Genomic DNA, 22,942 nt, shown 5'->3' with positions numbered 1-22,942 from the left:
GGTCACCCACATTGGTGGATGGGGCCAAGTACCTGGTCCATCCTATTCTCCCTTCACAGGCTCATTAGCAGGGAGCTGGATTGGAAGTAGAACAGCTGAGACTGGAATGACACTCTGACATGGGATGCCAGTGTAGCAAGCAGTGGTTTAACCCACTATACCATAATGCTGGCCCCGCTTTTGGGCTCTTGAAGATTCCTACAGGAAAGGTACCTGAAAAAACATGACCATACCAATGGGTTTCTCTTTAAATTTATAATCACACATCACATACATACACACATACATATACATAATCGCATATCTCTTAAGATCTTCAGTCCAGCCGGCCCCGCGGTTCACTAGGCTAATCCTCTGCCTTGCAGAGCCGGCATGCCAGGTTCTAGTCCCGGTCGGGGCGCCGGATTCTGTCCCGGTTGCCCCTCTTCCAGGCCAGCTCTCTGCTGTGGCCAGGGAGTGCAGATGGCCCAAGTCCTTGGGCCCTGCACCCCATGGGAGACCAGCATAAGTACCTGGCTCCCGCCATCGGATCAGCGCGGTGCGCCAGCTGCAGCACGCCGGCCGCAGCGGCCATTGGAGGGTGAACCAACGGCAAAAGGAAGACCTTTCTCTCTGTCTCTCTCTCTCACTGTCCACTCTGCCTGTCAAAAAAAAAAAAAAATCTTCAGTCCTAAATTGTAATCCTGTATTTTCTTAAAAAAATGCTTTTCCATTATTTTGAAACAAATTTTATTAGAGAGAGGGAGAGAGCAAACACATATACATGCACACACATACACACACGGCTCTTATCTATTGATTTACTCCCTGAAGGCCCACAATAGCTGGGTCTGGTCCAGGGATCAGAGCCAGGAGCTAGGCCTCTTACTTGAGTTACAGAAACCCAATTACTTGAGCCATCACCTCTGCCTCCTAAAGTCTGCATTGGCAGGCAGTTGGAGTCAGAATCCAAAGCCTTTGCTTTAAATAGAAGCCCCTGAGGACAGACCCCTATGTCTTTGTTGTTCAGCCTGAATCACTGTACACCTGTCATGATGCTAATTTTTTATTTGTGGAATAAAGCATGAGTTGCACCTGCCCTTTTTTATACCTTGAGATCAATATGGGCTATCTTTTCTTCCTTTCTTTTTCTTATCTGTGCTCATGTTCTTGCTCTAAGATTCCTATGAATGATTGATTGATTGGCGATATATGTTCACACAAGCAATCATCACAAAGGCTTGATCATGCACATCACAGAATTGGGCTCTGGACCACAGAAATAACTCCCACATTCCTCCTCCACCCACCTTGGAGAAAAAGCTTTGGGGATTGCTGCTTTGTGTCCTGATCAATCCAGAGTGCTGGGCTGGGCTGTGACCTTGGTGAATGTAAGATGCAAGTTGAATCATGTTCAGTGTTCTTCCTCTCTCTTTTACTTTCTCCAACAAAACATATCTATGTAAAAATCTCATAAAATATTATCATTCAGTAACTTCCTGAGTAGGAAAAATGAGTCCCAAAGGTACTCTAAAGGATCTAAAGGGTGTGGGTAGACAGAGGGACTGGATGACTATCATACAGAAAGCAAATTATCATTGTCATTATAACAATGACAATAATGATTAACCCAACTTTTACAGAGTTCTGTGATGTGGACTCTCAGTGAAGCTAAGTTTTGATTGGATGCAACTTGAGTATTGGGTCTTCTGACAATTCTGGGGCTTTTGCATGTACCCAAAAAGTTGTGTGGCTTTTGGCCACAGGATGTTTTTCCTCATCAGCTAGTGTAGCCAGGCTGTTTATTTTGGTGCTGCCTTCTTGAGTCAAATGCAAGTATCAAGGGGCTCTCCAGTGTCTTTGACTAGTGTGTTTTGTTCTCTACTCAACCTAAGAGAACAGAACCACTGTCAAGTAGACTGGAAACATCATGGCTGTGTTTGTCCTATTGCCTTGTTCTGTGTGGCAGGTCTATAGCAGGTACTGGATAACAGTAGAACCAGGTTAAGAATATTGAGTTCAAAAAGATGAGATGGGAAGCAATTCTATATATTCCTATATGCCTCTTTTAAACTAGGACTTAAAAATGTTGACTTCTTAGAAAGGTGTATTAAAATAATCACAGGCCTGGGGCCCATGCTTTAGCATAGTAGATTAAGCCTCCTCCTGTGGTGCCAACATCCCATATGGGTACCAGTTGGAGTCCCTGGTGCTCTACTTCTGGTCAAGATCCCTGATGATTGCCTGGGAAAGCAATGGAAGATGGCCCAAGTGCTTGGGCCCCTGCATCTACATGGGAGACCCAGAAGAGGCTCCTGTCTTCTGACTGGCCCAGCTCTGGCCATTGCAGCCATTTGTAGGGGGAACCAGTGGATAGAAGACCTCTCTCTGTCTGTAACTATGCTTCTCAAATACATAAATAAATCTTTAAAAATTGCAGACTTAAGACTATCTTTTTAAAAGGATTAAATTATTTACTTGAAAGGGGAGAGGGAGGAAGGGAGGGAGGGAGAGAGAGAGAGATATTGTTCATCTGCTGGCTTATTCCCCCAATAGTCACAATGGCCAGGGCTGGGCTGGACTGAAGCCAGGAGCCAGGAGCTTCATCCCAGGTATCCCATGTGGATGCAGGGGCCCAAGCACTACTTTCCTCACGTGCATTAGTGGGGAGCTGGATCAGAAGTGGAGCAGCTGGAACTTGAACCAGTGCCCATATGGGATGCCAGCATAGCTGTTGGTGGCTTTACCCACTGCACTACAATGCTGGACCCAAGACTGTCATAATTACTGTTTGTAAATTGCTTCAGTATTCAAATAAGTTCTGATATATATTTTAAAATATATGCTATGGGGCTCCACATTGTGGAGTATCCAGTAAAGCCACCACCTATAACAGCAGCATCCTATAGGGTTGCCAGTTCATGTCCCAGTTGTTCCATTTCTTATCCAACTCCCTTCTAATGGCCTGAGAAAAGCAGGGGAAGAGGGGCCAAGTGCTTGAGCCCCTGATACCCATGTGATTAACCTTGATGAAGCGTCTGACTCCTGGCTTCAGCCAGGTTTAGTCCTGGACTTTGCAGCCACTTGGGGAGTGGACCAGCAGAAGGAAGACCTCTCTGTCTCTCTCTCAGTATCTGTAACTCTGACTTTCAAATAAGTAAATAAATATTAAAAATAATAGGCTATGGTAACTGGAAAACTTTTAGATTTTTCCTCTTTTCCTCTTGACATTTGTAGTCTTCGGTGATATGAAAAAAGACGTTTAAAACCAAGTATCTCAAGGTCCCAAGGTTAGTGAGATAAAGGCACAGCAAAGAGAACCATGAGGGACAGGTTAAGTGTTTCCACATAGCTGTGATTCTCTTTATCTCAGATCTGCTCTAAAGTTTCCTGATGTCAAGGTATTTCTCCTCTGCTGGTGATTCCACCAGAATCTCTGATGGAAGGATTTGTAAAGTCTGTTCAATTCCAGACAGGCTCAAGAGACTTTTGACCTTCCATCAGCATCTGAAAACTAATGGTGCAATTTAGGGCTCCTGGAACTGAAAAGATGCTCTGCCTTTGACTTGAGCAGGGCTTGCTCCATGATGAACAAGGCACTTAATGAGCAGAGAGATGGCAGTTCATGGTCAAAGGTGTGCCAGGATGTGATGGAGTGAAGAGGTCCTTTTTGCTTGCGACTTCTTAGCAGGTAGGTAGGTCAAATTTCTTCTATTTTTTGAAATGCATTTTTCTTTTGCATTTTGCAAAAATTGAGGATAATTTTCTACATTTGTGTCTTGGAAATGATGGATCAGTTTAAATCTATAATTTCCTATTTTAATTCTGAATAGTAAGAAACTTGCCCCTGTCTTGATCTTGGTAGAAATGTATATGTCATTTTTCATCAGTGTTAAAACTATTTTCCCTGGTTCTCAAATTCTTTGTAGTTGAGATTCCAGTGGCTCAGTGTTCTGCCGATGACCCTAACTCACTGGCTGTGGGTTCCACTGATGACATTTCAAGTGGCCAGGCTTCATCTCCTCCCTTTCTCTACTTGTGGAGTGGGAAATGGCTATCTGTCCTTGGTCATTGTGCTGACTTCTATGCAAAGCTATATGATGAGCAATACCTGACTTCATGGCCAAGTTGCCTTGTGGTGATGATCGCTTCAATCCTGTGCAATGTGTATTATTATTCTGCTCTAATCCAGAGAGCTCTGAGCTCAAGGGATGTTTTTCTCCTGATTCTACTGGCTGCAGTCAGTCCCTGAATGGAATTTATTTGCTTCACTCAGACTTCCCCTTGAGTTACTGTGGGATCGGATGAAAGCTGATGCGACTACCTATTATTCCCATCAGCAGAGTATTCCAAAGAAGACCCATTTTTGTGTACTGCAGCAGGGATAGTGAGATAAAGTAAGCATGGCTTATTTGAAGCCACAGGAAAAATACTTAGAAGTTCCAGAGTTTTAGGTCTTTATTTTACTGTTTTTTGTCTTTATTTTACTTTTGAGGTTCTAGGAATCATTCTTTGATTTTAGGGGAGATTTTATACTTTTTGTTTATTTGGGATAAAGCAATACATTGAACGATTTGAAATTTAATCCAAACTTTTTCAGTTGTTCAAGCTTTTATTTTAGACTCTTCAGGCTGCTATAACAAAATGCTGTAAACAGAGTGGCTTATAAAAAATAAAGATTTAGTTCCCACAGTTCAGTTCAAGATTAAAACAGTGGTTGATTCAGGGCCTGGTGTCCTCTCATGGTGGAAGGAGCAAGGTAGCCCTTTGGGTTTTCTTTTATAGGGACACCAATCTGTCCCCCTAACCTTATCATCTTCCAGAGACTACATCTTTTGATGCCATCCCATTGGAGATTAAGTTTCAACAAGTGTTTATTTTTTTGGAGGGGGAGGGCAAGCATTCAGACAATAGCAGTTAATGATATTAATATTGTTATTTGCATCAAAAGGCTAAACTTGAAAATAGACATGTGAGTGAAAATATTGAAATTTTCTTAGCTGATCATCTGGGCTACAAGGAGCAAGTTAGTATTTGGTAGTGAAAGGTGACACGTATTTATCCAACCTTAGATCATGGCCTTAAAATGGGAAGAAAATAGGGCCAGTGCTGTGGTGTAGTGGCTAAAGCTGCCATCTGTGGTATTGGATTCCCATATGGGTGCTGGTTCAAGTCCCAGATGCTTCGCTTCAGATCCAGCTCCTGGATAATGTACATGGGAAAGCAGTGGAGGATGGTTCAAGAACTTGGTCCCCTGCACCCATGTGAGAGACCTGGAAGAGGCTCATGGGTGATTACAAGATGGTGGAATGGAGAAAGGATGTACTGCTTTAGGCTAGGGGAAAATAGTAGCAAAAAAGTGGAGGAAGTGCATTCCCAGAGGATAGTTGGAGAGAAATCTGCAGTGGAAATTCTACAGAAGGGAGATGGACACATGGATCAGCATGGGAGGTGTGGACACACAGCAGTGGGCATGGGCACAACACACAGTCTCCATAGTTGAGAGCCAGAAGAAGCACCAGCTTTGGGGAGTGAGGTGAGAGCAGACTGCATCAGCTCATACCACTGGTGATAGTGCCAGAGGGAGAGCCTGGTGGAGTACACTGTCTGAATCTGGCCTGGATCCCTAAGGAGGACAGGATACCTACCTAACCCAGTGAAAAAAGGGCATGTTTCTCTCTCTCCATCCCTCCAAGTGGTACCCAGCAACTAGATGGGAGAGGGTGCTATTCTGACAACAGTAAAGGATGTGGTGGCTCTTGTGCATGTACCCAGCAACTGGTGGGGACAAGGTACCATACTGACACCAGGAGTGGCTGCAGGGCTCTTGTGTGCACCTGGAAACTGGTGGTAAGAAGGTGCCATTTTGACATGATTGTCTCTTATGCATGCGTGTGATCTAGGGATATTTTTAAAAAGTGTCTTTTTTTACATGCCAGGGGATTCCAGTTCAATCCCATCAAGGTGGCATGTACCAATGCCATCTCACTAGTCCCAGTGATCAATTTCAGTTCACAATTGATCACACTGATAGGTCTAAGAGTCAAAGGGATCACACAAACAAGACTAGTGTCTGCTAATACTAGCTGATAGAATAAAAAAGGGAGAGAATGATCCAACATGGGAAGTGGGATACACAGCAGACTCATAGAATGGCGGATGTCCTAAACAGCACTCTGGCCTCAGAATCAGCCCTAAAGGCATTCAGATCTGGCTGAAGAGCCCATGAGAGTATTTTAGGCATGGAAAGCCAAGATATTCTGGCAAAAAAACAAGACAAGACAAAACAAAACAAAACAAACAACAACCTAAATGAAAGATTTCTGTGAATAAGATCCCAGTGAAAGAACGGGTCATCAAAAACGGGTCATCAAAGCAGGAGGTACCTTTCTCTGAAGGGAGGAAAGAACTTCTACTTTGACTATGACCTTGTCTAAATAAGATAGGAGTTGGCGAACTCAAAATGCTTCCATAGCCTTGGCAACTCATGACAAGAGGCTAGGGAGATTACTGATGCCATAAACAAGAATGTCAATTTGTTAAGTCAACAACAGGAGTCACTGTGTACTTACTCCTCATGTAGGATCTCTGTCCTTAATGTGTTGTACGATGTAATTTAATGCTATAACTAGTACTCAAACAGTACTTTATACTTTGTGTTTCTGTGTGGTTGCAGACTGATGAAATCTTTACTTAATATATGCTAAATTGATCTTCTGTATATAAAGATAATTGAAAATGAATCTTGATGTGATGGAATGGGAGAGGGAGTGGGAGATGGGAAGGTTGCAAGTGGGAGGGAAGTTATGGGGGGGAAAAAGCCACTATAATCCATAAGCTGTACTTTGGAAATTTTTTATTTGTTACATAAAAGTTAAAAAAAAATAAAAAAAAGAAAATAAATATCTTTCGGGTTAAGCTAAAACAAAAAAAAAGTATCTTTAAAAAAGATTTATTTATTTATTTGAAAGACAGACTTATAAAAAGTCAGAGGTAGAGGTAGAGGTAGAGATAGAGGTAGAGGTAGTGGGAAAGAGAGAGGGAGAGAGAGAGGGAGAGAGAGAGGGAGGGAGGGAGGGAGATTGAGACAACAAGATAGCTTCCTTCTGCTGGTTCACTCCTCAAATGGCTGCAACAGCTGGGGCTAGGATGATCTGAAGCCTGAAGCTGAGAATTTCTTTCAGGTCTCCCACATGGGCATAGGGACCCAAGCACTTGGGCTATCCTCTGCTTCTTTCCCAGGCACATTAGCAAGGATCTGGATCAGAAGTGGAACAGCCAGGACTTGAACTAGTGCCCATATAGGATGCCTGTGACATAGGTGGTGGCTTTGCCTACTGTGCCACAGTGCCTGCCACAATCCAGAGATTTTACCAGAGGGAAACATCCATGTTCCCCACTGGCTTTAGGTCTGGCTGAGAGGATTAACAAGGGGCTGGGCACCCATCTAGGACTGTGAGGTGCCCCCAGCCTCTCATCATATCACAGGCCCCAGTGCTCAAATTGCCAGAGTGGAGCACCCACAGGCAACTGCCTCTGGGTATGTCTCTGCCTCTCTGATGGGACAAACTAGTAGGGTGGAACAGATCCTCTGTACCCTGTTACTGTGGGAACCTTGTGTTCTGAGAGTGTGGGAACTCTGACTGCACAATAGGGTGCAAGGTGTAGCTAGGTCTCTATGCCATCACTGTGTGTGCTGTCAGAGGCTCAGATGTCCCTGGGTCATTGTAGTGGAATCCATGCAAACAATGACTGCACAGTTCCTTTGTGTGGTTCATGTGGCAGTATGGGTTTTGAACCCACTATGGGCTAACCCCATCATTGATCACTTTGGAAGAGAGGAAGTGAGGGTGTGATTGCACCAACAGAGGTAATCATACCCTCTTTAACTACTGACAGTAGAGGAGATCTACCACATTCAACTTAGGTGTTACCTTGGATACTATCCCCTCCCTGGTGCACTGAACAGACCTTGGCCACACCAAGCACACACCTCTGGATAGTCACTGAAAGAGCAGACATTCCATTAAGCTACAGAGGAATAGTTCAATGACAAAGCCATCAAAAATAAAACCCAATCAATATTTTCACAAGTGCCTAAAAATAAACACAAATACAAAAACAAGAATAAGAAAGACAGCATAACTACACCAAAGGAACACAACAACCCTTCGATATTAGAACGGGAAGATGATGAGATTGATAAAAAACCTGAACTGATATTAAAAGATTAATCATAGGATTACTCAGAGGCAATGAGAAGCAAATTGATGAATTAAAGAAATCCATACATGGCACGGAAGAAAAATTTTTCACATGAGACTGAGATTTTGAAGAGAAATCAAACTGAAATATTAGAAATGGGCCAGCGCCACGGCTCAATAGCCTAATCCTCCACCTGCAGTGCCAGCACACTGGGTTCTAGTCCAGGTTGGGGTGCCGGTTCTGTCCCAGTTGCTCCTCTTTCAGTCCAGCTCTCTGCTGTGGCCTGGGAGTGCAGTGGAGGATGGCCCAAGTCCTTGGGCCCTGCACCCATGTGAGAGATCAGTAGAAGCACCTGGCTCCTGGCTTCGGATCAGCGTGGTGCACTGGCCGCAGCACAATGGCCGCAGCGGCCATTGGGGAGTGAACCAACGGAAAAAGGAAGACCTTTCTGTCTCTCTCTCTCACTGTCCACTCTGCCTGTCAAAAAATAAAAAATATAAAAAAAGAAATATTAGAAATGAAGAATTTAATATGTTAAATAAAAAACACAGTGGAAAGCCTTAACAACAGACTTTGGGAAGCAGAACAAAAAATATCCAAGCTGACAGACAAATCTTTGTAAATTTCTCAGTAAGACCAACAAAGAAAAAATTAGAAAAATTAAAAACATTGTTGGATATTTATAGGATACCATTAAGTGACCCAACATATGGGTCTTGGGGGATCCTGAAGGTGTGGAAAGAGAATAGATTAGATGGCTTATTCAGTGAAATCATTAAAGAAAACTTCCTTAATTTGGAGAAAGAAAGGGATGTCCAAGTATACAAGGCATATAGAATCCCTAATAGACATGACCAGAAAAGATCTTCATCAGAATTAGTTGTAGACAAGCTTTAAATAGTGACATCAAGAAAAGTTTCTAAAATTTGCTTGAGAGAAATTCCACATTACTTTCAGAGGATCTCCAATTAGACTAACAGCTGACTTTTCATCAGAAACCCTACAGGTTAGGATAAAGTGGAGAGATATATTCCAAGTCTTAAGAGAAAAGAAATGTCAACCCAGAATACTGTAACCTGCAAAGCTCTCATTTATGAATGAAGGTGAAATAAAAACCTTCCATAACAAACAGAAATTGAAAGAATTTGTTACCACTCATATAGCCTTAAAAATGATGCTTAAGGGTTTGCTACAAACAGAAACACAGAAACAGGGTCATCACTATGAAAGAAGATGAAGGCAGAAAATCTCCCAGTAAAAGTACAAAGGAAATCCAAAGCAATCAATAGAAATATTTATGGAAAAAAGGCAGGGCCAAATCGTAGCTTATCAATAGTAACCTTGAAGGGGCTGGCACTGTGGTGACCAATGCAGTGAGAGTCATTGAAGAAACAGTAGCTGTGAAGAGGTTTCTTGCTTGGTAGGTTGTATTGGTGGGAATGTCTTTAATAGGAAAAGGGAATACAAGATGAGGAACAGTCTTCTTTTTTTGATGAGAGAATTATGAGCTCAGTTTTAAATATGTTGAGAATGGAGGCATCTAGCTTGCATCTAGAAGTATAATCTTGGAACTAGAGAGATCTCAGAGGGATTTTTCTTATGGCTTGAATGAATACAACCTCTTGCACCTGACAGCACATTTTACTGCAGCCATTCTTGCATTATAGTTATAGAATCTTAGGGAGGGCAGGAGTTTAGTTTATGGCTTCATTGAACAGCTGTAGAACTAGATTTGTAGAGATTAAATGAACTCACTACCTTCACACAGCTGCTGAGTGGTAGTTTAAAAGGAGGCAACAGAAACCCTGTTTTTCCAACACTTTCATCAATGTTTCTGCCAAAAGACTTGGCCGTATTTCTTTAGTCACAGACAGTTTAATCCATGAAGTTAAGATGTTTGATTTCTACACCTATTTCAAATACAAAGATTTGTGTTCAAGGAATTTTCTTCTGTTTCTTACCATATGAAATGTTTGAAATTGCCACAGGTTTGCTGAGGAAGGATGGGAAACTAGTAGAATAAATGAAAGTGTTCTTTGGAAAGATAAGAATGTGTGTAACAGATAAGAATTAAAAGCTGGTAACCTAGAGAAGCCAGAACCTTCTATCTTCATGTGGCATTATCAACTGCATTGCTAACGTATTTATAATGTGTGTGTTTGTGTGTATGTGTTTCTATGTGTATGAGTGGTCTTTAAAAAGTTGATTAAATATGCATACTGTGAGAAAGCTATTCATAGATTTCAAATTGTTTTGCAACAAAATTTTTTACAATAACATTTTTCTAATAACATTTTTTATATTTCTTTTTTAATTTTATTTAAGTTATACAAGTATTTTATATATATAGCTTTAGGAACATAGTGATACCCTCCCTCCTGCCTGTGCTCCAAACCTTCTTCATTCTCCCTCTCCTATTCCCACTCTTAATTTTTACAAAGATCTATTTTCAGTTTACTTAATACTCATAAGGTTAACTGTAAACTAAATAAAGAGTTCAACAAACAATATGAAGAAAAATGCTGTTCCTCAACAGAAGAGACAAGGACTGTGTTTAAATTAATAAAATGTAAAGAATTAGACTTTTTAAAATTAGTATTTGTATTCAAGTAAAAAGTCCACTCTGTCCATTCAATGTAGTGAATCTAACGTGCCATGTTGTTTTAATTTTGTTTTCCATGTTTCATGAAACAAATTACAAGTAGAGGCCCTTTTTATAAATAAAGTTTTGTTGCAACACAGCCCTATCCATTATTTGACTTTCCTGCTGTAATAGCAGTGCTGAGTAGTTGCAACAGACACCAAATGGTCTGGAAGCTTAAATTACTAACTTACTCCATAAGAAAGTTTTCCAACTGCTGCTCCAGAATTTGAGAAAGTGGTATAAATCATATATTCTGTTATCTCTGATTAGCAATGACATAGAAAATACAAGGGTAGTTAAAAAGTTCATGGAAAGTACAGATTTTTTTCATAAGCATTTTAAAGACATCTAATATAAGTAGTCCAGTTATGTACTGGATGGGCTATAGATTATTCACTGACATGGAAAGCTGTTTCTCCTTATATAGAATTTTTGAATTTCAAGCCACAGCACTCAACTGTTCTTTGGTCATTGAAATTTGGATGTGTCAAGTCACCTAGTCTCATCCTTTCCTAGCCATTAGCCTTTCCTATAATCAGTCTTCCGTATTGCTGCTAGAGAAAGCTTTGGAATGGGAAAAAAATGTTATCGTGGATGTCTTAGAAGTGCTTAAAATTTATGTGCAATATACCATATCTTTTTTTTTTTTTTGACAGTTAGAGTTAGTGAGAGAGAGACAGAGAGAAAGGTCTTCCTTCCATTGGTTCACCCCCTAAACGGCCGCTACAGCTGGTGCACTGCACCAATCCAAAGCCAGGAGCCAGGTGCTTTGTCCTGGACTCCCTTGCGGGTGCAGGGCCCAAGCACTTGGGCCATCCTTCACTGCCCTCCCAGGCCACAGCAGAGAGCTGGACTGGAAGAGGAGCAACCGGGACAGAATCAGTGCCCTGACCGGGACTAGAACCCGGAGTGCTGGTGCTGCAGATGGAGGATTGGCCTAGTGAGCCATGGCGCCGGCCTATATCATACCTTTTAAGATAAACATAAAACTGATTAATATGGTTTACAATGGTCTTAATGAAACAGATCAAAATTTGAATCCAACTAATAGCCTAAGACTTTTCTCTTGCTTCCGAACATATATGTAGGTTGCTCATTTTCTCAGTCTTTGCCTGATTAAAAGACCACTCATCCAAAGCACTAGCCTGGATGTTGATCTACAGGAGAATGTCCTTCATTTAGCCCAACTTCTAATATAGGTTAGGCATATCACATACTATTTTTTTTGTTTTAGCTTTAGTTTCATTTTTTTCCCCAGAGAAACCTTTTATTTAATGAGTACAAATTTCATAAGTACAACTTTAGGAATATAGTAATTTCTAAGAACATTTGAACTACCTTTGTATGGATCTGTTTATTCTGATATAAACTATATTTGTGAATAATTCTCGACTATGAGATCTTTACTTCTGAAATGAGTTAACACTAAATTCATTTAAATTCTGGTTTGCATGTAAGATTATTTTTCACTCTTTTAGCTCACAGCAACTTATTGTGCTTTGAAAGAGTTCATTCGTCTCTCTGAACAATGACTGCATTTTCTCCAAGGGAGACAGTGTCTTCATAAGAAGTAAATCTTGGAGTTATTAGGGACCAGCATTGTGGCATGGTGGGTTAAGCCACCACCTACAACACTAGCATCCCACACGGATGCTGTTTGAGTCCCAGCTGCTCCACTTCCTTTCTAGGTCCCTGATAATGCACCTGTGAAAGCACCAGAAGATGGTATATGTAGTTGGACCTCTGATACCCATATTGGAGATCCTGATGAAGTTCTAGCTTCCTAGCTTTGGTCTATCCTAGCCCCAGCCATTGTGGTCATTTGTGGGGGTGTATATCCCTTCATCTAACTATGCCTTTCAAGTAAATAAAATTTTAAAAAATCTTGGAAATAGAGTTTAGTTAGTGAAGTAGTGGAGCATGGTAGATAGAGTCTTGTATTCTGGAATCTGACAGGCCTGTGTTTACTTCTTGGCTCTGACATTCAATGCTTTGGCAAGTTACTTAACTTCTCTGAGACTTAGCTATCTTCTTTGTATAACAGGAATGATACCAATTTTAAGAATTGTTATAAAATTGAATTGAGGAAATTGACATAAAGCCCTTAGCTCTTGTTGCCTACCATGGAATGAGTACACAATAAATACAAATTAAAGAAGAGGAGTTATCAAATCAGAGCATGGTGGTGATGTCAGGTGAATGTGTGAAGAGGTGGAGCAGTGATAGCACTGAGTGGCTACTTTTGGAAGAGAGCGTTTATGTATGGTTAATGTTTAGTTAGAGAGCATTTAGTGTACTGTGAGTAGGAACTGACCATTCTTTCAGAGGTTGGAAATGAATACACATCTCCACTTCAACCTGCATCTAATAGCAGTGTTACCAATAGCAGGTAACTTAACAAAAGGGTTTTAATTTCTTCACCTATAAACTAAAAGAATTCAAGTTCTATAATCAACAAATGTTTATTGAATGGCTAATATATGCCAGGCACTATGCTAATACTGTAGGAATGGAGTGTCGAGCAAACAAGATGTGATTTCTATCTGCATCTATCAACCACTATCATAACTAGTAGAGGAAATTAACACAATCTGGTCATCATAAAAAGTAAATGGAAAATTACCATTGTAATAAATGCTCTGAAAAGAAGATAGGGAGGGCAGTGTTACAAAAGTCTGTCAAAGCAGGATCCAAATCTGGCCTAGGAGATCTACTAGTGTGATTTTATCTCACACTTATCATGAGTTCATGAATATAGTCTAGATGATTTGCATAGTCTGTTCTAGCATGCTATTGTGATTCAGCACACAGAATTAACCTCAACTCTGCTTTTTTTTTTTTTTGCAGGCAGAGTGGACAGTGAGAGAGAGAGACAGAGAGAAAGGTCTTCCTTTATCGTTGGTTCACCCTCCAATAGCTGCTGTGGCCAGTGCACCACGCTGATCCGAAGCCAGGAGCCAGGTGCTTCTCCTGGTCTCCCATGCGGGTGCAGGACCCAAGGACTTGGGCCATCCTTCAATGCACTTCTGGGCCACAGCAGAGAGCTGGACTGGAAGAGGGGCAACCGGGACAGAATCCGGCGCCTCAACCAGGACTAGAACCCGGTGTGCTGGCACCGCAGGTGGAGGATTAGCCTATTGAGCCATGGCGCCGGCCCACCTCTGCCATCTTAATCAAACCTTGCCACCCTACATCACCACACTTATCTTCTCCTTTCAAATGGACTTACTGTGAAGAATGGCCTATACTTCACCACTCCCAGGACTCAGCGACTCAACAACCTGTTGAAATGTGTTCTTTTCCTTCCTTCAACAGAAGCAGCTATCACCAACACAATTAGAGCCCTCGTGGTTGATAAGCAAATGGCCTTTGGGTCTGTATCTTTAATATTTGGGCAGTTTTTGACACATGGTCCACATCCTTGAGGCCCTCTTCTCTATATTTCTGGAATGACACATTTCTTACCTTCCACATTACTAGCTTCTCCTTTCCAATCTTCTTCCTGTCTTGTTTTCCTGTGAGTCTTTTCGTCATTCTATTCTGAGGCCTCATCTTAGGGATTCTTCTCTACACATTTGTGCTGGAGAAATTTCATCCACTGCTAGAGACTGATTACTGATTCACAACTGACAGCCCAAAATATGTACTTTCTGTCCCTTTTTTTCTCTTCCTGGGGTACAGATTTGTGTCTCCTGCAGTCTTCTTGTCATTTCTCCATGGAGGCTCTATGGGCAAATTCGATATATCCAAAGACGTGTCCATTATATTTCTCACTGAAATCCTCTCTGTGGAGTTACATGTCATCTACTGGTCACTAAAATCAGAAACACAAACATGTTGATTATTTCCTTACTTTTCCTTGATGTTTCTCATTTGGTGCCTTTGCACTTTTTAGTCACTTAAATTGGAACACCTTTTATGCCCTCTGCATCCCTTTCTATTCAACTTCAACATTTGTGTTAGTGTTATCTCATTAGAAGCCATTGAAAAGTCCATTTTGGGGGGGGTGTCTGTAGCAGGCAGATTTCTAATATAGTACCATGATATTTTATATCTCCTCATGTACACACTTCATATAACACCTTCACTTCAAGTGTGGGTGAATATGACAGGATATTATTCCCATGCTTAGATTATGTTATATGATGGAAAGATTTTTCAGTTGCTGTTCAGTTGACTTTGTGTTTCTTTAAGCTATTTTAAAACATTGAATTATCAACTTTATTTACTTATTTTTATTAGAGAAAGAGATTTCATGTAGATGGCAGTGTCAAGTTTTTCAGTCATCACAGCTGCCTCCCAGAGTGTGCATTAGCAGGAAGTGGGAATGAGAAGCAGAGATGGGACTTGGAACAGTGTATTCTAATATGTGATTTGCGTGGGTATCCCAAGTGACACCTTAACTGTTGTGCCAAACACCTTCCCCTCAGTTGACTTTGAGTTTGTCAGAAAGGAAATTATCCGTGGTGGACCTGACTGAATCTGGTGAACCCTTGTAAGAGGGTCTAGAATTCAGAGAGATTTTCCTACTGGCTTTGAGGAGTAAGTTGCCATGTTGCGAGATGGTGGGTGACAAGGCCATGTGACAGGGATCTATGAGGGCTTCTCTGATTTGGAGTGGCCCCAGATTGACAGAAAGAAAAAATACTTTATTTCTATAGTCACAAGAAATCGAGTTTTGCTAATGTCCACGTAAGCTTGGAAGAAGACCCAGAGCTCCAGAAAGGAATTCATCTTGGCTGATACTTAGAAGCCTTATATGACCCTGAGCAAAGGCCCTGTGTAATCTGTGTGTGGACTCCTGACCCATGGAAACTATGGGAGAATAAATGCATGTTGTTGTAAGCCACAAGCTTGTGGTAATTTGTTACACAACAACAAAAAACAAATCCAGTGCCTCTCCTGGGAGTTCTTCTAACATTCTGTTGATCTCCCTCATAGCCCTGACCCCACTGACTTAACCATCTGTTGACTTACTGTTCTTGGCTCCAGACTCCGAGCTCATTAAAACAGAGGAAATCTCTTTGTCTTTATATACCATACCTGGCACAATGTCTTACAGAATAATAGCACTGAAAAATTGTTTGTGGAATGAGTGAGTGAAATGACTCACAAGGAAACAAAAACATACACGGTTGGAACAGATTAATTTTGCATTTTCTCTGGAAAGGATTCTAACATGTAGTCCTTCAACGGTTTCCTGCCAATAATGAGTGAGCTTTTTTGGGGGGGTATGTATTTTGTTTTCTCTACCCTAGGGTTTTAAACAAGGTAAATTTTTTGAAGTGCATGAAAGTTTAAAAGTACCCCCAAAGGCAAATTCTGCAATAGTAATCCACTAACCAGTACTTAGAGACAGGAAAATGATCTGTGTCTGAAGCATATTGGTTTATGCCGGAACTAGTGGATGCATAAAGGAATATTGAGCTGGGTAGTCATTTTATGGTTCAGATGATATGATGTTTTCATTCCAACAAATTCTATCAACTAATGAGTTATATTTGTATATGTGTTCAAATATTGTACTGCTTCAAAATTACATGCCATGAAATATAGGCCCTCAAATTGTCTTGGATTGATTTCCCTCCTGGGGACAGTCCAAGAGAGAAATGATGGAGGTTACATTGGGCCCTGCCACCGCATGTTAGCCAAGAATTCTAAAACAGGAAAATCAAGGCAACATGTTGAGTTATGAGACACAGTTGTGACTGCTCTAACATCAGCTGACAGTCAAAGCCCCTGGGGGAGAAAAAGGGACAGGGTCAGGGCAGGAACTTGGATTTTTCTATACAAATAATAATTTCTCATTTTAATGAGGTGGGTTTTACATTTTTACCCTAACTGAAATAATATATAGTTAGTATAAAATATCTAAATGATAAAAAGTTAAAAAAATCCAACTATAATTTCACTAAACAAAGACAGTCACGAATACTGATGTCATTTTGGTTTATTTCCTTGAAATCTATTTCCTTAGCCATTAAAACAGTCATGTCTATGATCATATTTGCTCTATAATTTCATTCTCTTCTTTTTTCTATCTAATGTTATGACTCTAACTTTATGCTTTATATTCTTCATAAACATTTCTAATAATAGTTTTAGGAGATAATTTTAAATAAAGAAAAATTACTAGGCAACCTAAGATATTTGCCACAGCATCAGTTATAGTAATAATAATTAGAAACAAAGTTAGTATACAAAATTGGAGGAATAGCTATTTAAAACACAGGAAATTCATATTATAGATTATATTCCATTAAGTTATTTCCTTAGAATAATTTTCTTTTTTTAGAAGGCTTTTATTTAATGAATACAAATTTCATATGTACAGCTTTTAGGAATGTAGTAGTTCTTCCCCCCATTCCTGCTTTCCCAGCCCCACTCCCATCCCACTTCCTACTCCCTCTCCCATCCAATTCTTCATTAAGGTTTGTTTTTAATTGACTTTATATACAGAAGATGAACTCTATACAAAGTAAAAATTTCAACAGTTTGCACTCAAACATACACATGAAGTATACATTACAGTGTGAAGACAAGTTTTTACCATTAATTCTCATAGTACAACTCATTAAGAACAGAGGCCCTACATGGGGAATAAGTGCGCAGTGACTCTTGCTGTTGATTTAACAAATAACACTCTTATTTTTGACATCAGTGACCACTAAAGGCTCTCAACATGAGCTGCCAAGGCTATAGAAACCTTTTGAGTCCACAAACTCCATTGGTCTTTAGACAGGAACATATGCAAAGTGGAAGTTCTTGCCTCCCTTCAGAGAAAAGTATATCCTTCTCTGATGGCCCCTTCTTTCCACTGGGGTCTCACTCACAGAGATCCTTCATGCAGAACCTTTTTTTTTGCCACCGTGTCTTTGCTTTCCATGCCTGAAATGCTCTTATGGGCTTTTCAGCCAGTTCCAAATACCTTAGGGGCTGATTCTGAGGTCAGAGTGGTCAGAGTGCTATTTAGGGTGTTTGTCATAGAATAATTTTCAAAAGCGTAATTGTTAGGTAGGAGGAAATGAATATTTACAGGACCTCAAATAGGCTTAAAATTTAAAATTTTCATTTACATTTGTTGTTTGGTAGCATTTTAAATTGAAAAATAATGTTAACACGTGCAAAATGTAACTTACAACAGTTCTTCCTACCTTTCTAAAATTAACATAAAGTAGATGGAACTATAAAATATGTATTCCAGTGTGTATGGCTTCATTCAATTAACATTATGAGTACATTTTGCAGATCTATCTGTATTGTTCTGGATAACAATATTTTACTCATTTTCATTACTGTGTTATTCTGTGGTATGAATGTACCATATTCTTTTCAAAGATTCATTTATTTATTTGAAAGGCAGAGTTACAGAGGGGCAGAGGCAGAGGTAGAGAGTGAGGTCTTCCATCTGCTGGTTCACTACTCAAATGGCTGCAATAACCGGAGCTGCACCAATTCAAAGGCGGCAGCCAGGAGCTTCTTCCAGGTCTCCCAAGTGGTGCAGGGACCCAAGAACTTGGGCCATCTTCTAATTATAAAAGATGGTGATAGCAGAGAGCTGGATCAGAAGTGGAGCAGCTGGGTCTTGAACCAACACTCATATAGGATGCCAGCACTGCAGTCAGCAGCATAAATGAACCATAATGAAGAAGGAGATGGGAAAGGGAGAGAGAGGTGGGATGGGAGTTGGGGTGGGAGGGTAGGTATGGGGGGAAGAACCACTATATTCCCAAAGTTGTATCTATGAAAAAATGCATTCATTAAATAAAATCTTAAAAAAAATCTACCCAACTTACAAAAAAAAAAGTTATGGTACTGGAGCCGGCACTGTGGTATAGTGGGTTAAGTTGCTGCCTGTGACTTTAACAGTAAAACTAGTTTTCAAACAGTACTTTATACTGTGTGGTCTGTGTGGGTGCAAACTGTTGAAATCTTTACTTAGTATAGAGTTGATCTTCTGTATATAAAGATAATTAAAAATGAATCTTAATGAAGAATGGGATGGGAGAGTGAGTAGGAGGTGGGATGGTTTGGGGGTGGGAGGATGGGTTTGGGGGGAAGAACTGCTATAATACAAAACTTGTATTTAGGAAATTTATATTTATTAAATAAAAGCTTTCTATAAAAATATTCATTTATGTCAGCATGTATGGGTAGATGAGGCAAAAACCAAGCTCAATCCCTGGAACCATCTGTTGGGTGATGGTGCTTCTATACTGGGCACAAAAAGTTCTTTCATAAGGCAAATGTAATTTTACATTTTTCCCATTTTTTTTCAACATGAAGAACACTGAGGGCCTTTTTGCAGGTAAAAATGTTCATGATGGGAATGCCATCTAGTGTGGTAAATCCTTATAAACATCTTAACACTTGAACCTCCATTTCCCTATCCTAAAATTTAAGATGAGTGTGTGTGTGTGTGTGTTTGCACATGCTGGTGGGGTTAGGGAGGAGCATTGCACAGTTTAGGGTCATACTCAAATGTAAAAATTTGTTATTGATTTGTTTTTCCCAAAGGTTTCCTAGAACCTCCATAGAAAATCATATCCAAAATAGCAATAGTACATAAACACTGAGACCTCCTCTGACAGGCAAAGCTTGCTTGATCACATAACTGCCATGAGTTCGGGAAAACATGGCCTTTTTCTTTTTCTCTTGTCTGTAAGGCTTGTCTTCTATTGCTTGAATTTTTATACTATGAAATAAATTTCAGTACTGTGATTGTTATTATATAGTCTGCTGCACTACGCCCACTGAGTGATTTCTTGCTCAATTCAGTTTAAATGGAATGAAAGCCAGAAGCATTTTCCTCTTTCATTCATAGATTCCTCACCTGAAAATTAAACTTAGGTTAGCCATAAGCAGGTTGTTCTGATAGCTGAGAAGAAGACATTGGAATGACAGTAGATGCAAAACTGTAGCTCCTAATAGCATTTAAACTACACTTAGGACCAAATCAAAAAAAGCTGATTGTTGGTGATTATCAATGAAATGGTTTTTCTTTTTATAAAATTGTCAACACTATAAATACTAACTCTTATGCTATCCGTGTTTTATTTGCCAGCTCTTTGTTCCAGTCTACTACAGTAGTCCCTCTTTATATATGGGGAATATGTTCCAAGAGCATGGATAATACCAAACCCTATATACACCATTTTTTTCCTATACATACCTATAATAAAATTAATTTATAAATTTTTCACAGGAAGATATTAGCAACATCTAATGGTATAATATTTATTAAAGTATATTGTAATAAAAGTTATTTAAATTCATGCTTTATTTTTTTCTAGAATTTTCCATGTAGTATTTTGTGACTGCAGTTTAGATAACTGAAACTATGAAAAGTAGAATCAGGGTTGGCTACTGTCTTCAGTTTGCTCTCATTCTTATTAGTGACCACCACTTACGATGGACCTTCCTCAAACAGAGCCATCTTTTTAGTGTTCGGGCTTAAAATACAAGATTCAATCTCCTCACTGGGCTTAATTATAGTTGGAGGGTCAGTATTTGTGCATAAACATAAATAAATCATTAAAGAATAAATAAATAACTGGTATAGATTTGTATGTAGTTTGAAGTTAAAGGAGTCATAAACCAGTGAGACCTGGAACGTCACGGAGGTATGATTTGAACTGTGCTTCAAAATTTTAGAAATTTGTTAAGTGGAAATGTTGAAGGATGGGATTTGAAGCAGCTAGAATAGTATGAATGAAGACCTAGACATGAAAATCCACATGGCACCATTTGAGGTCCATAAAACCAAAACAATGGAGTTTAAGTTCCAAGATAAAAAGGTTTTGTCTATTTTGTTCATTGCTTTATCCTCAGCACCTAGATCAAATCTGGGCACAAAGCACTGGTCAATAACTACTGATATATTGAATGATGAATCAGAGACCAGGGAGCTTACCCGGTTGTGTGCTATGGGTTGTGTTTATTGTTGTTTTTGAGAAGTAATTCATAAGGAGAGAACAGGAAGCCGAGGTCTCCAGAAAAATTGGAATCCTGTTTGAAAGCCACAGACAAGGACTCTGAAAGATTTTGTCTTGAAGTCCATATAGTGGGTTGCATTTCAGGCTAGAGTCATTCTCATGATGGCGGTGGGGAAAGGAAGAAGATTGTTTAGCAAACATTTCCTGCTTCCTTGGAGCCTTTCTGAGTGGCATTTCTCTACCCACCTCATTCACACTTTCTGAGGTTTTGTGTTTGTTATTTTGTGTACAAGATTTTATGATGACTAAACTTTGGGAATGAATATACTTATGAAAGGCCTTTCTTGAGAGTGGACAAGTTAAAATGTGGAAAGAACAAACTTACAAGTCTGATGCCCTTGTACAGATGGCTTGAGTCTTTTGAAGAACCAGTGCTGACACCAATTCATTGAGAACATGTCATGCTAACCTTGCTTCTTTTGGGGATGAGGTCACTAGACTGATAGGTTAGGAGAGGTTCATTGGTGTTTGCTTTAACTTAATTTTCTGCTGAACAGCCTGTGAATGGAATGTGAAAAAATATCTCAGGCTTTCTTTTGCTCTAAACTGAACCTGGCAAGGAGTTGCTCAGTGGGAGTAGTGTAACAGCTTGGGTAATAACAGTAATGGTATTAAAGCTCACTTTCAGAGTCTAATGTCTGGGTAGTAATGACAAGTTTTATGGATAACTACAAAACTGAAAAGGCAAACTTTCCCAACCCATCAAACACTATTAAAATATCCAAGGTAGCTTAATGTCAGCTAGGTTTTGATAAAATTATTTTCACTTTTAAGTAGAAGAAATATGATAATGAGGTTAAATAAAATCTTAAGTAGCTGAAACACAGCTGTACTGCAAGAATGTCAATTTGTGACCAGAATTCTAAGTAGTGTTCTATCCATGAATTCAGTGAGGATGTAGAAACTGGCTTTTTATATTTTCCATAAATCTACAGCACAAGGTTATTTATGGGAAGATGCTTATAATTTAATAATATGTCATCCTTCTTTAGGATTACTTGGTTACTAAAAAAACCCCCTTGGAGGTGTATGTTGACAGAACCCAAAGGTAATGGCTCAGGTTTTCTGAGCAGCTGCTGTGCTTTGGGTCTTCTCAAAAAAAAAAAGTCATTGCCATCACTTCATGCCATGTGTCTCTGCTGCATGTACTCATGGGTTCGTGCCTCACTCTAGGGTCACTAACTCTTTGGAGAATGCTGCCCAGTGAGAGTACTTATCATAGACAATGACTAAGAGACCCCAAAAGGAGTCTTTTACAGGGAATTTCCATATAAGAAACAGTGATCTGCAGAGCATGGCAACACATGTTAAGAAGGCACAAGCAGAGTTCAGTAAAAATAAGCTGAAAGGCAGGAGCAACACTGAGTTCAGCATGTAGAGTCTGGTGAGAGGGAGCATCAAGGGAGGCACAAAGAATGGAAAGGAAAAGAAGCTGATGGGACAGGTATTGGAGTTGTGGTAGGAACATACACTTATTCTTCTGTCTGGAACAGCTTTCTAGTTCTCATGAGGTCTGTGCTATTTCTTGTCTGTGTCTTAAGCAGAACACCATGCTGCTTAAAGTAACACAGATGTCTCTTGAAAATCTGAAAAAACCCAACTAAGACTTCAAATAGAAAGGATGATGTGGGGTGTACAGGGACCTTTCTGGGTTTTACAGACAGTTTATATAGGTTTCATACAGTTTGTTTCAAATCCTCAAGAAAAGTAGATGGGCCTTTTGTTGACAAAACACATCAAACACAAACACATCAAGCTTCTCAGAGAAGCTGTCTATCCATTTTAACCACCAGAAACCATTCCTATTTCTCTATATACTTCATGAAAGTTTTCCATTTGACGTATTTGATACTCATTATTAAAGTGTCTAAATTTGACTTTGAATTCAGATGATCACTTAAAATCCAAGGTAGCCATGAAGATTTCAAACCAGCTTCTATCCTATAATTTTTAACAGATTTTAGAGGAACTTCAAAGTTAGAGTTCTAAGTTCCTTTGAGTGAAGCTGACAAGCTGTGGTCCCACTAGATGTAAGGCATCTTTTTGGCACAACATTGGCTTTTGCATATATTTTCTTAACCATCACAAAAGAAAATGGTACTGTGAGGGGAAGCAGGAT

General features: G+C 39.8%; 1 long non-coding RNA gene across 3 annotated transcripts in view; it reads left to right on the top strand.

Moving 5' to 3' along the window:
* Positions 1-18,823, top strand: part of LOC127483400 (uncharacterized) — a 189,809-nt gene extending 170,986 nt beyond the window's left edge. For all 3 annotated transcript variants that reach the window (XR_016219666.1, XR_016219667.1, XR_016219668.1), the window contains one exon: positions 13,676-18,823. This is a non-coding gene — a long non-coding RNA (uncharacterized LOC127483400). The remainder of the gene's footprint in view (positions 1-13,675) is intronic.
* The last annotated feature ends 4,119 nt before the right edge of the window (positions 18,824-22,942 follow it).

This window comes from Oryctolagus cuniculus, chromosome 13 (assembly GCF_051225735.1).
Source record: "Oryctolagus cuniculus isolate XC-2025 breed Fujian yellow rabbit chromosome 13, ASM5122573v1, whole genome shotgun sequence".
NCBI lineage: Eukaryota > Metazoa > Chordata > Mammalia > Lagomorpha > Leporidae > Oryctolagus > Oryctolagus cuniculus.
This window is presented reverse-complemented; position numbering and strand designations above follow the sequence as displayed.